This window comes from Giraffa tippelskirchi, chromosome 10 (genome assembly GCF_054371585.1).
Source record: "Giraffa tippelskirchi isolate mGirTip1 chromosome 10, T2T-mGirTip1v1.2.pri, whole genome shotgun sequence".
NCBI classification, from domain to species: domain Eukaryota; kingdom Metazoa; phylum Chordata; class Mammalia; order Artiodactyla; family Giraffidae; genus Giraffa; species Giraffa tippelskirchi.
Genome location: NC_137284.1, coordinates 30,754,103 through 30,767,544, shown reverse-complemented (window position 1 = coordinate 30,767,544; position 13,442 = coordinate 30,754,103). Strand labels below are relative to the sequence as shown.

Here is a 13,442-nt window from a genome sequence, read left to right as displayed (position 1 = left end):
AAGAGCCTCTTGATGAAAGTGAAAAAGGACAGTGAAAAAGTTGGCTTAAAGCTCAGCATTTAGAAAACTAAGATCATGGCATCTGGTCCCATCATTTCATGGCAAATAAATAGGGAAACAGTGGAAACAGTGGCTGACTTTATTTTTCTGGGCTCCAAAATCACTGCTGATGGTGACTGCAGCCATGAAATTAAAAGATGCTTACTCCTTGGAAGGAAAGTTATGACCAACCTAGACAGCATATTAAAAAGCAGAGACATTACTTTGCCAACAAAGGTCCGTCTAGTCAAGGCTATGGTTTTTCCAGTGGTCATGTATGGATGTGAGAGTTGGACTATAAAGAAAGCTGAGCGCCAAAGAATTGATGCTTTTGAACTGTGGCATTGGAGAAGACTCTTGAGAGTCCCTTGGACTGCAAGGAGATCCAACCAGTCCATCTTAAAGGAGATCAGTCCTGGGTGTTCATTAGAAGGACTGATGTTGAAGCTGAAACTCCAATACTTTGGCCACCTGATGTGAAGAACTGACTCATTTGAAAAGACCCTGATGCTGGGAAAGATTGAAGAAGGCAGGAGGAGAAGGAGATGACAGAGGATGAGATGGTTGTATGTCATCACCGACTCAATGGACATGGGCTTGGGTGGACTCCGGGAGTTGGTGATGGACAAGGAGGCCTGGAGTGCTGCGGTTCATGGGGTTGCAAAGAGTCGGACACAACTGAACGATGGAACTGAACTGAAGACAGATCAGTTAACATCACATGAACGTTAGCCTGGTTACTGCTTAGCTTCTTTCTTTTCTTTTTTGAAACCTCAGTCTCAGTGGGGTTTACAAACTGGAACAGCCTTCAAGAATGATCTCTAAGCTTCTGCTTTTGTGAGTGAGAAAACTGAGGCCCAGGGAAGGAAAGTGGCTTGACCTTCTACATTTTCCACTTCCGATGGGATCTAAAATTACCAAAGTTCTAGAGGCCCAAATTCTGTTTCCTGTACTTCAAAGAACTGGGAGGCCTCGCCTTATCTTCTCTCTTCTCTCTTCTCTCTGACCTCAGTTTTCCTCATTGACATGAGAGATCTCTAAGGCCCCTTCAGGTCCTCCCTCCCATTCATCTCATTCACCCCACAAATACTGAGCATCCCCACAAGTCAGTTTCTATGCTATATCCTGGACTAGACCAGAGGTAAGAATCTGCAAACCCACCCCAGGCCTCCACCCACATCACATCATCTCAGCTCCTGTCGTATGATATTTTTTTTTTTATGCTTATGTCTCTGCTTATGCTTATTCTACTCTAAGCTTCTCAGGGGCATTTTTTCATTTTTGTGCTGTCTTAAATTCTTTTTGGAGCAAGGCACAAAGTTGATGCGTAGATTAAATAATATATTGATTGTCACTTTTTTGTACCCAAAAACTCCTTTCCCTGTAAGCATTCACTGGAGATATTCATTGGAAACAGCCAAATAAGCAGATAATTTCACCCGGGTGAGAACTGCACCAGCAAAGGGATGCCCAGGGGATGTGAAAGCTCAAAAGATGAGCCCCTGATCTAGACAGAGGGTATCAAAGGCTTCCAGAAGAGATGAACTTCAGCTCAGTGTTCACGGACAAGAAAGAATTAGGGGAGGATGAGGTGACGGAGACAAAGGAAACGGCATGTACAGAATGCTTGAGGCCTGAGAGAGCCTTGCCCATTTGAGGATCTGCTGGTCATTTTTTAAAAAATATTTGTTTGGTTGCACCAGGTCTTTGGAGAAGGCAATGGCACCCCACTCCAGTGTTCTTGCCTGGAGAATCCCGGGGACCAGGGAACCTGGTTGGCTGCTGTCTATGGGGTCTCACAGAGTCGGACACGACTGAAGCGACTTAGCAGCAGCAGCACCAGGTCTTAGTTGCATCATGCAGTCTCTTGAGTTTCAGCATGCGGGATCTAGTTCCCTGACCAGGGATCGAACCTGGACCCCTGCACTGGGAGGTCAGATTCTTAACCACTGGACCACCAAGGAAGTTCCATCTGTTGGTAATTTTTGATGATGCTGAAATCACACCCTTCACCTCTCCCCTCCCCAGAATTTCCCAAGGACTATCTATTAACGCACAGTAGGAACAATAGCTGGAGGAAAGCTCTGAGCTGTCCACGCTGACAAGCAGCTGGGGAAAAAGCCCTTATACATAGGACTTTGAGAATGGGGCTGAGGTGCTGGCTTCTACTACAATATACAGCCTGCAGGGCAGACTCTAAAGTCACTTCCCCAAGCTGCCAGACACCAGCCAGAGCTGAAGCCCCGTTGCCCTGGAGCCTGTGCATTGACTGAACACTCCTGGCTGGCCTTTCTTCTGCACAGGTGTGTGCCACGAGTCACAGCAGCTTGCACTTTTCTTGGAACTGAATCTCACCTCTTTGTGAGCAATAGCTTAAAACCGTTTTTAATATATGAACATTTTTGAAGTTGAATTAGTCCCCTGGTCAACACTGTGTGGGTCGGATGGATTGGTTGGAAGGAGCGGGAGGTGGTGGATGGAAAGGAGTGATGTGAGTCACTGAGCACCGACAGGAGGCAAGTTTAGAAACCCAGAAGTGCCCCCAGGTACACATCTGCCTGCTCTTGTCCCAGGAAGAAAACTAAGGCCAGGATGTTCTTAGAGTAGGAAGGAGGAAGAGGAGAAGGGAGGAAGGAGAGAGAGGGAAGGGAGGTGAGCTAGGCAACTCCTTTTGGAAACAAACACCCACTCTTACTTACACATCAGATATTAGGGATAATCAGCAGGTTTCCAAAGTGCTCCAGAGTCGATCTGGTTAGGTTGCTCTTGCTGAGGTTAATATGAGGAAATAGCATTCTTAAGCACCCATATTAACCTGTCTGTTGTTTTATGGACTGTGACAGCTGCATTTTACATCTTAATGGCTAACCATTTATTTCCCTCCAAAAAAGGGGCATTTTTTTAGCTCATGAAGCAGGCATTCAGGGCCGGAAGCTTTGCCCCTCGAAATGAATTTTGAGGCAGGATCTCCAAGTGGACACAAGTAGCTGCCAGAAAAAGCCCCCACTCCCTCCATGGGTTCACCCCCACCCTTTTCACGCATACCCTCCAGCAGACTCTCTCCCTCTTTAGAGTCCTCCCTGGTTCACCTGTCTAGGCCTTTCTCTGGGCTGCTGTGGTCTCGGGGGAGTCAGGTCACTCTCTGGGATAACAATGCATGAAAAGGTCCCCAGTGCAGAGAAAAGGCCCTGGGAGCTAGGAGAAAGAGCAGAAGGACCCAGCTGGACCAGCTTCGGAGAAGAGGAAGGATGTGAGCTGGGTCAGGGGAGGAGGATGAGGAGCGGTCTTGATAAGAAGAATAACCTCACTTCAGTTCAGTTCAGTTCAGTCACTCAGTCGTGTCTGACTCTGCGACCCCATGGACTGCAGCTCGCCAGGCCTCCCTGTCCTTCACCAGCTCCCGGAACTTGCTTAAACTCATGTCCATTGAGTCAGTAATGCCATCCAACCATCTCATCCTCTGTCGTCCCCTTCTCCTCCTGCCTTCAATCTTTCCCAGCATCATGGTCTTTTCAAATGAGTCAGCTCTTCTCATCAGGTGGCCAAAGTTTTGGAGTTTCAGCTTCAACATCAGTCCTTCCAGTGAACACTGAGGACTGATATCCTTTAGGATGGATTGGTTCGATCTCCTTGCAGTCCAAGGCTCACTTACATAGTGCCAACTGCACGCCTGACCTTGTTCATGAACTTAGAATATATTATTTAATCCTCACAACCACTCTTGGATGTAGGCACAGCTAGGATTCCTTTTTTTTGAGTAAATGAGGAAACAGTAAATGAGGCCCACAGATGTGAAGTCACTTCCCAGAGTAACACACCTCTGAGTGGAGAAGTCGAGGTCACACCAGGTGTTCTGGCTCCAGCATCCATGGTTTTCAGCCCCTGTTGCACATCCTGTGTAACCAAGATTTATGCTCACATTCCTCCAACAAGTGTTGATTGAACACTGACCTGACCGTGTGCCATGCAGCCTCCAGAGGCTGGGGTACATGAGTAAACAAAGCAGACACGTTAATTGAGTGGCTGCTGTGTGCCTGGCCCCCTGAAGACATCCCCCCCGCCCCGAGGACATCCTGGTGAGACAAAAGTGGGTCCTGCCCTGCTCTAGTTGGAGAGGCAGACATTCATCAATTGTCATTCAAAGAAGTACAAGTGGCATGCAGAACAGGTGACAGAGAAAACCTGCCCCCGGAAGTGATTCCCAGTCTAAGCTGAGACCGAAATGGTAAAGGCAACTCCTGGAAGGGGAAACAGAATTTGCTCCCTGAGTATAATGGCCGGAAAGATGGCTGGCTTGCACAGAGCCAAGGGAACAAGGGGACAGACAGACAGGAAGATACAGTCTGTATCTTTCTGTGACTTGGGAACGAAAACAGAATTTAAACTAGGAAGCGCTCAAAGGTCCGAATGAGAGCAACAGGTCATTCAGTGTTTGGCACAGTTTCCAGTTTTTCACACTCACGCTCTTTGGTCTGAAAGCAGTCTGGTGGAGTGGGCAAGTGTGGGTGAAGTCCCACCCTAAGTGATCAGAACACTGAAGTTCCCCTGAAATGCTCCTTAAGAATTGAAAGTGTGAGGATGAGGGTCCCAGTCTTCCTGCTCAGGGGCTGGCTGGGGAGGCCGACAGGAGAGGCAACTTCACGGGCCATACACAGCGACGGCTTCGGTGCCATGTGACCCTGTGGCCGGGGTCCCCTCGCAGGCTGTGAATGGAGCTGGGAAGTCTTGGGAAAGAAGAGAGTTTCCTCTTCCCTTCTGGCCAGGTTCTTCTGGCTGGTCTGAGAACTGAATTGTCATAAGACAGATAAACAGGAAAAAATGGGAAGTGTAATTACTATATTCATGGGAGAGACCCAGGAAAATAACTCACCAAAATGGCTGAAGCCCCCACCTTAAATACCGTCTTCAGCTAGACTCTCAAGAGAATATTGGGGATAGTGATTTTGGACTTCAAAGGGAAGGAAGGCAAATGGAGAAGAAAGAGAAAATGTTTGGTAAATAAATGTTTGCTGGGCCATGCAGAGACAGTGGGACAGAGTGTGGCCTCTGATTCATAGGTTCTGTTCCCCACACCACCCCCAGTCCATATTCTTGTTTCAGCAAAAATAGAAATGAGACTTTTCTTAAATAGAAATGACTATTCTGATAAACAAGGAAAATAAGGAAACAATGAACTGACTGGGGAAACGGCATAAACAGACCTGCAAGAGTTAAGCAATCTTGGTTATTCTTTTGCTGTTACTACTAACAAACACTTGTAGCTGGACTTGTCCTTTACAAAGCTAATTACTCTCTGACTCTATATGAATTACACTCTGCACCTGGCATTCTTTTCTCCCTACACTCCCTCATAGCATTCTGCATTTCAGAAAGAAGGTCACAGGCCAGATAAACTTCAGAAAAGACCAACCCCAGTTGCCAAGTTGCCTGATGCCAACGGTGGCCATTTTGAAGTTTTGCACAAGAAAAATAAAACACAAGACCTTCATTAGGATATAAAACCTTTCCCTATTCCTCAGGGAGTGGGACACAGTTCTTGAGACTCTAGCCTACTATGTTCCTTCTTTGCCTGACAAAGAATAAAGCTCCTTTTTCTTGTGCCTCCAAAACCCTGTATTTCCTTTTAGCATCAGTGCACAGAAAGCCAAGATTTTGGCATCAGTATCTCTGGTGATAGCTCTATTTTGGGAACAGGCCCTCTATCTAAATTTTCTAGGCAATTAGGGGGAAGGTCAAAGTTTCTTCCTGAGTCTTTCGAGCCTTGATTGTTTTCAGCTCGAAATAATTGTCATGCTAAAGAGACATTTTGGGGGGAGGGGTAGAAGACAGCAAGTTTCGCCTCCCTGCAGAAGTGAAGCTGTCCAGGGCTGTGCCTGGCACATGGTCATTGCTCAGTGAATGCTCATTCCCCTGCCTCTAACAAAGAGGATACAAGCATCACTTTGGTTTTGCACACCGCCTGGCCACCATCCTCACCTTCCATGTCAGTATGTGTTTTGGCAGGTGTTTGGCACAGTGCGTGAGAAAGGAGAAAGTTGTTCACATTCCTTGCCCACAACAAGATCCCTGTTTCCTAGCATCACAATGTTCCGCCAGGAAGATATTGCGAAAGGTAGGTGGATCTGCTTCTGCCTGGATTCTGCAGAGGGAAAGTCAAGGAGAAAACTTTCCGGCTTTTCCGCTGCCCTAGCCCTGGTGCCCTACCACAGCATACTCTAGTGCTTTGGACAGGAGCATCCCTCATCAGAGAAAGCTACTTTGGGAATGTATTCACTCAAGAAGAATCACTAGCATTCACTTACAAAACCCTTTTGATACATTTTTCTCTTTTAATTACCATGATAATCTTGTGAGGAAGATACCTATCTGTCAGCATTTTGTGAAAGAGACTTGACATGGTTGTCACTCATGGCACACATACAACAAAACCCAAACACAGTTCCTCTCTGACCCCAGTCCAGCCTTTTCTTAGCCTTTTCTTTGTCTAGGCTTCAATAGTGCCTCCTCACAGACATCACAGCAAACGTTCCCTGCCCTTGGGTGTTCTTGCTCATTGGAAGGATGGTTTAGAACACCATCCCAGCCCCTGCAAAAATGCGCATGGATCCTTCCTGGGGCGAGGTGGGGGGGGTTTCTGTATTCTAGAAATCTTGCTTCCCAGGCAGCCCGGAGGCCAGAGTTACAGTCCCCTCTCTGTGGCACATCCATCAGTAGATGGATGCTGGCCAGCGTCAAAATTGTGGCATCGGAAGGGGCTGGAGGAGTGTGGCTGGCTCCCAGCCTCTTATTTTCCCATACCGCTGGAAGGTCGTGCTCATTCGAGCTTTCAAACCAGAAATAAATTATTATAATCCATTTGCTAATTACACCACGCTGAAGCTCGAGACGCTGTAAATTGCAGCCGTGATAGAGCTAGATGAAGTTTCGGGGAGTTTATTTTTAGCCATGCGGAGAGCACTCGGTTTCCTAGAGGCTTCATTTGCAAGTCTAGGAGGGGACAGGGAAAATTTGTCTGCACAGTCCTTTCTGTCCCGTGACTTGGATGGAGTCATTGAACCTCCCTTGCCCTCCTCAGTAAAGCAGGTGACTGTCATAGTTGATATTGAAGCACTGTCTCTCTCTAAGGTCTAACTCTCATTTCCTGACTATGGAAACTAGAATGTGTTCAGACATATCTTTCCCTGCCTAGGTCATCCTGGAGAATATCAAAAGCCATCACCCCAACATGTGAACTATGGGACACAGGCCTCAGAAACCTCAGGTTAAATGGATGCATGGTCCCCCTTTCCTGATGCTATTTTTTTTTTCTTGGTCAGGTGGAAAGAGGTAGAAGGATTTTGTATAGGATTTTATGTGTACTTTACACCAGCTGTGTCCACAGCTAGGTGCTTGCCTTTGAGTGGCTGTTGAATGGCCTTCTCCATTCAAGGCCAGGGTCACCAGTTTCAGCTGGGCAGTCACACATGAGTGCCTGTGTGCCAGGCACTGGACTTGGTTCTGAAAACATCATGAAGGTGAAGTGGGTGCAATTTCGAGCTCTAAGGAGACCAGCAGAGAAGGTAAAGCAGGAAATGAATATGTTGAAGTGCTTTTTGAACTGCAGTATTAGCCACGGATGATAAAAGTGCTGAGTGTCATCAGCGATGTCACAGACTCATTGTGGTGGGGGTCCTGGTTCATTCGTGCCTGATGGGGAAGGAGAATCAGGGAAGGCTTTGAGGATGAAGGGTTATTTGAGCTGGGCTTGGTGTATCAATAGGATTTAGAAATATAGGGACTGGGTAAGGGAAATTGCACAGACCTGCCCTGGTAACCTTGGAAACCACCCTGACCAGATCACAGGGATGGCAGTCCCTGACCAGTCAGCATTCCCAGATACCTAGCAGAACACTTTTCTTCCCTAGACACCATGACCTCCAGCAAATTTTCTTCAATTTTGACCAAAGTATGATTTTTTTTTTTTTTTTCAAAGGCTGAGCATAAAACATCCTGTGTTTGGATGCTTCTGGGTAAACAATCTTCTACCATATTTGTGTGATTCTTGGGTGGATAGATGGATACGTGGTCAGATGGATGAATGGATGGTTTGGTATCATTATAGAGCTGCCACAGGAAGGAGATGGGAACAATTAAACTGGCTGGGCTTGTGGGAAACGTTATGGGAAGAGGGCGGTGGAGCTGAGCCTTGAACAATGAATGGACTTTTCTCAGCTTACAGTGCAGATAAAGGTCTTCCATTCCAAGGGCAGCAAAATGGAAGCATGAAGTGCATGACATTGTGGGAGAATGGTGAGTTCCAGGGCTTAGGAAGGGAGGATGAGTAAATGTAGTAGCTGAGAGCACAAGCTTTGAATTAGACAGATGGTGTTTTGAATCCCAGCTCCGCCACATAGTAGCTGAGCGATCTTGGGCAAATTATATTTCTTTTCTTAGCTTCTCCTTTCTCATCTGTTAAAAAAAGTGGGGGGGGGGGGCAGTATTAACAAAAACTATGCCCCCCAGGTGGTTATTGTGAAGGTTAAGTGAAATACTCTTTAGCACAGTGACTGGCATACACTTAATGTGCACTTAATAAATAGCAGTTTATGGTTCTTATTTTATTGAAACAACTCTAATTAAATTATGAAACAAATAATGTTATATACCAGTTTTGCATCAACAAATTACAAGTTATGAAAATGCCAACTGAAGCCACAGAATTGAAGAAAGAGGGGACTCTTTACTCTTTCACATATAAGGATGAGACAAAGAAAAAAGAACTAGCAAGAAGCAGAGAACATCCTTGCAGGTAAAGGAGAATCAGAAGAGATTGGTGTGGTAGATGCCAAGGCAGAAGGTTTTCCAGAGGAGCCAGTGATGCTGCTGGAGGGTGACCCAGGGAGGCCACTGCAGGCTGAGAAGTCTTTGGAATTTGCAGTGACAACATGATTATGATCTTAAAAAGAACTCTCTGGAGGTGGAGCCCCACCACAGTAATTTGTGGGGTGTGTGGGTGTGGGGGAAGTAGTTTAGATGACTCTTTCAGGAATTCTCTCAGAGAAGGAGAGGAAGAACTTGGAGTGGGATGGAAGCAAGGTCACTGGAGGGGCTGAATTAGAGGAAGACTATTTGACCTCAGTTGTTTGTCTTTCTAAACCCATGCCTCTGTGTGATCAATGTAACATCACTGTCCCCTTCCCAATTCTGATGCTCTGGTGCCCATCCACAAGCGCTTACCCTAGCCCCACTGTGGAGCTGTGCCTGCCTAGATTTTGCCTGGGTTTGTTTCTTGTAGTCGCATCTTAAGAACAGTAGGAATTTAATGGCTTGTTGAAATAAAGGAGATAAAAAATGGTGCTGGCATTGAGGGTGAGAAGGAGGTAGATTTGAGAGTCAGCAAGTAGACCGAACTGAGCGGATGTAAGGAGTGAGCTGGGGGGGAGTCACAGAGGGACCCTGTGGTTCTGGCATGGAGGGCTGAGTGAACGGCCACACCTGCTGGTGGGCGTGTCCCTGCCCTGCATGGGTCCTTACCTCCACCCGCCTGGGCAGCCACCCACAGGCCTATGGAGAGTAAGGAATAAATGATAGGTGTGCTCATCATTCGGAATATTTCAAGTGCTTTATAAATCTAGGCTATTCTTATTAATATTGTGATCAGCAAGAAACAGCGCATATGGCTCTCATTACTTCGTACTCTCTCTGTTTCTATCTGCACAACCTCTTCGTCAGGAAGCGTAATTCTAAATGGCAGGAGGGAACTAATGTGTATTGCTCGGGCACCTCTTTACAGATAAGGAAATGGGAGGGGCAGGAAGGTTTTTAAAAAACTAGCCGGAGATTGCACCTAATAACTAGAGAATACACGTTCTTTCTAAGCACATGGGGAACATTCACAGCAATTGACTACATCTTGGGCTATAAAATGCATCTCAGTAAATTTCAAGGAATCAGTATCCTGCAAACCACATTCCCCCACCACAGGACAATTAAGCCAGAAATCAATAACAGAAAGATGAGTTTTAAAAGATGTGTTGGGCAGGGGATAAATAGTTTGGGGAAAAAAAATACATTGAGAGAGATTCACAAAAACACTTCTAACTAACTCATGAGTCAAAAAAATAAGTGATAATATGAATTATAAAATACTTATAAATGATAAGAGAAATAGAAAATATAACATGTACACACTGCTATATTTAAAATGGATAGCCAACTGTATAGGACCTACTATATAGCACATGAAGCTCTGTTTCGTGTTATGTGGCAGCTTGCATGGGAGGGGAGTTGCGGGAGAATGGATACGTGTATATGTATGGCTGAGTCCCTTCACTGTTCTCCCAAAACTATCACAAACAACATTGTTATCGGCTATACCCCAATACAAAATTTAGAAAAAAAATTTTAAGTGGAATTATAGCTAAGTACTTAAAGGAAATGTATGAACTTAAATGCTTGTATTCAGGAATAAGAAACACTGGAAATTGACAAATGGGCTAAGTATCAAATTTAATAACAGTAGTAAACATAAATGGACTTCCCAGGTGGCACCAGTGGTAAAGAACCCACCTGCCAATGTAAGAGATGCCAATTAGATCCCTGGGTCTGAAAGAGCCCCTGGAGGAGGCCATGGCACCCCACTCCAGTATCCTTGCCTGGAGAATCCCATGGACAGAGGAGCCTGGCAGGCTACAGTCCACAGGGTTGCAAAGACTCAGACAGGACTGAAACGACTTAGCACACATGCATGCGCACAGTAAACATCAATAAATAAGATGGCCCAGGACTGTGCAGTTATAAGTGGTAGAGCCTGGATTCAAACACACATATGGCTGCTTCTAAAACGCCCCCTCTCTCCACTATAGCATGAGCCTTTCTCTGTATTATTTTCCCATAGTATGCCCAGTGCCTGGAAACTAGGTTTCTCCCTAAAAGTCCAAGACCTGAGCCTATAGGGTAACTCCCTGTATCCACAGGTTGATGATAAATCATACTCACTTACTCATCCATCCTTTTCTTCATTCATTGATTAAATATTTATTGAGTGTTTGCTATGTGCCAGGCACTGGAATGCCTATCTTAGTCACTTTTCCTCTGAGTGTTCAAACCCAGTCTTCAGCCTGGGCCAAAGCTGCTGCTGCTGCCCACCCCGAGCCCCCATCCCTGCCCCGCCTCCGGCTGCCTGAACCTCAGCTGCTGCTTGTCAGAACAGCAGCCTCATCAGAAATGACTGATTTCTCTCTTGTCTCTTTCAACAGGTAGACTGAAATTACCATGTGTCCAAATTAAAATTGCATACTTCAAGGATTATTTGAAGGACTATTCTTAGACCCTTTTAAGAAGATTTAAAGAAAAGTGAGTTGATTTTTTGTTTTTTTACACTTCAGAGAGTATTCATGATTTAAGTTAATGATATGGGTGCTTTTTTACTCTACCCCTTAAATATGTGTTAATAGGTAGACTTTATATCCATTTATATTATAAGAGGTTTTTTTTTTTTTTTCACCTAAAAACAATGAACAGGGACTACAGAATTACTGAGTGGCTTCCCTGTACGATTTTAGTACATTTCAAAGGCTTGTGAAATTTTAGAGATGAAAGGGTCTTAGAGGTGTGGACCTTTTATAAATAGATAGAGAGATAGATAGATGGATGGATGGATATAGATAAATGGATAGATAGATAGATAGGTAGATAGATTTGGCCTATGCTTGGAAAGCTCCAGGGACTAGTGAGGAAGTGGTTATCTCCCCCATTTGGAATTTTTATTCAAAAAAATCTGGATTTGGTATCCACTATATCCACTCCTCCTCACATCTGGCCAAGCCTGTTTTTCACCAGACAGCCCTAATAATGGATGAGGACAAAGATCATACCCTTCCTTGAGATCTTTTCGTATTCTTTATCCCTCCAATAATGCCTTATAATTTGGTTTTAAGAGCAATTTCTTCCCTGGTCACCTTCTTTCCAACGCTGTTAATGCCTCCTTGAAAAGAAGCATCGCCTAGAACAGGGGTCCCCAACCTATGGACTGTGGACTGGTTCCTCTTATTAGATCAGTGGCACCATTAGATTAGAAATAAAGTGCTCAATAAATGTTATGCACCTGAATCATCCTAAAACCACCCCCTCATCCCCAGTCCGTGGAAATTTGTCATCCACAAAATTGGTCCTTGGTGCCAAAAAGTTGGGGGCTGATGGCCTGGAATACAGACAGTGCTCTACCAGCATCTTTTATTCCATGAGATCCATGAGAATAAGAGGAAGATAAACTCAAGGAACCACACCTGGGTTCCAATCCCAGTTCTGCTGCGATGATGCTTTCAAGAAAGTCCCTTTTTCTCTCTGAGCTTGAAGAAAACAGGAGGGTAGGACAAGATGGTCCTAAGATGCTGTCTCCTTCCATGTGGATAGTTTTGCTGACTCAGAGTAAAGAATTTGTGGCTTCTCTCTGCCCCAGGCACTGGAATGGGCCAGGACTTGGCGATCAGTAAAAAATATTGTGATAAGCAAGTATTTTATCAGATAGCCCAGGTACATGGGTACAGTCCCAGTCCAGTCACTTGCTGACCATGGGGTCCTAGGCTGTCACTTCTCTCTGAGCATCTGTTTCCTCATTTATGAAGGAAGGTTATTAATACATATGGCAAAGGATTCGTGTGAGGTGTGCTGGGATAACGCACATAAAGTACTTGGTACCTGGTGCGTAGGAAGTGTTCAGTAAACTCCTAGTAGTCGCATAAGTGGTGATGGTGTGCCTTACCTCCAGCTGGAGGAGAAGACAGCAGGTGGCAAAGACGCTAACAAGAGAGAAGCGTGAATCTTGTGGGCGTGCTTGTTAGGGATGGGGGAGGAGTGGCCACATCCCATAAACTCTCATGCAAACACAAGTCCAACTTTGGAAAGTTCGTGAAATTAAAACTCTGCTCAGAGTCAGACAAGAAAAGATTGGTTGCTACGGAATATACAGTTAAATGGGAAACTTGTAGAGAGGATCTGAGGAGCTGCAAAATTCTACCAACCTCTGGCAGCTGGCACAGCCCTAGTCATGGATAATTAGGATTGGTATACCCAAAAGGAAGGTCCTTGGACCCCCAGTAGACCCAGGGACTGGAGAATCATCATGTATTTTTATAAGTTCAGAAGGCTGGTTGTGAGGCTGAAATGAGAGATTAGCTGTGAACAAGATATACAAACTGTAAAGCACCCTCCACATCTAGGTATGTTTGTATTATTCATGTATTATTCATGTATTATGAGATGTTTCACTACTTTGGACATCAGGAGGTGGGGGGAGACTCCACATGTAATGAAGCAGTAGGGTCCAGCCCACAGATTCCTGAGCAGGACAGCATGTGTGTGCATGCATGCACATGTCTGTGTGTGTCTGCTCACACGTGTTAGTTTGTGTGCACGTGTAAGAG

The 13,442-nt window shown here is 45.3% G+C and overlaps 1 protein-coding gene across 1 annotated transcript in view; it reads left to right on the top strand.

Moving 5' to 3' along the window:
* Positions 1-13,442, top strand: part of TENM4 (teneurin transmembrane protein 4) — an 848,025-nt gene that overhangs the window by 326,796 nt on the left and 507,787 nt on the right. Inside the window, exon 4 of the mRNA XM_081537618.1 lies at positions 11,277-11,373. The gene's annotated coding sequence lies outside the window, so the exon portion shown is untranslated. The remainder of the gene's footprint in view (positions 1-11,276; positions 11,374-13,442) is intronic.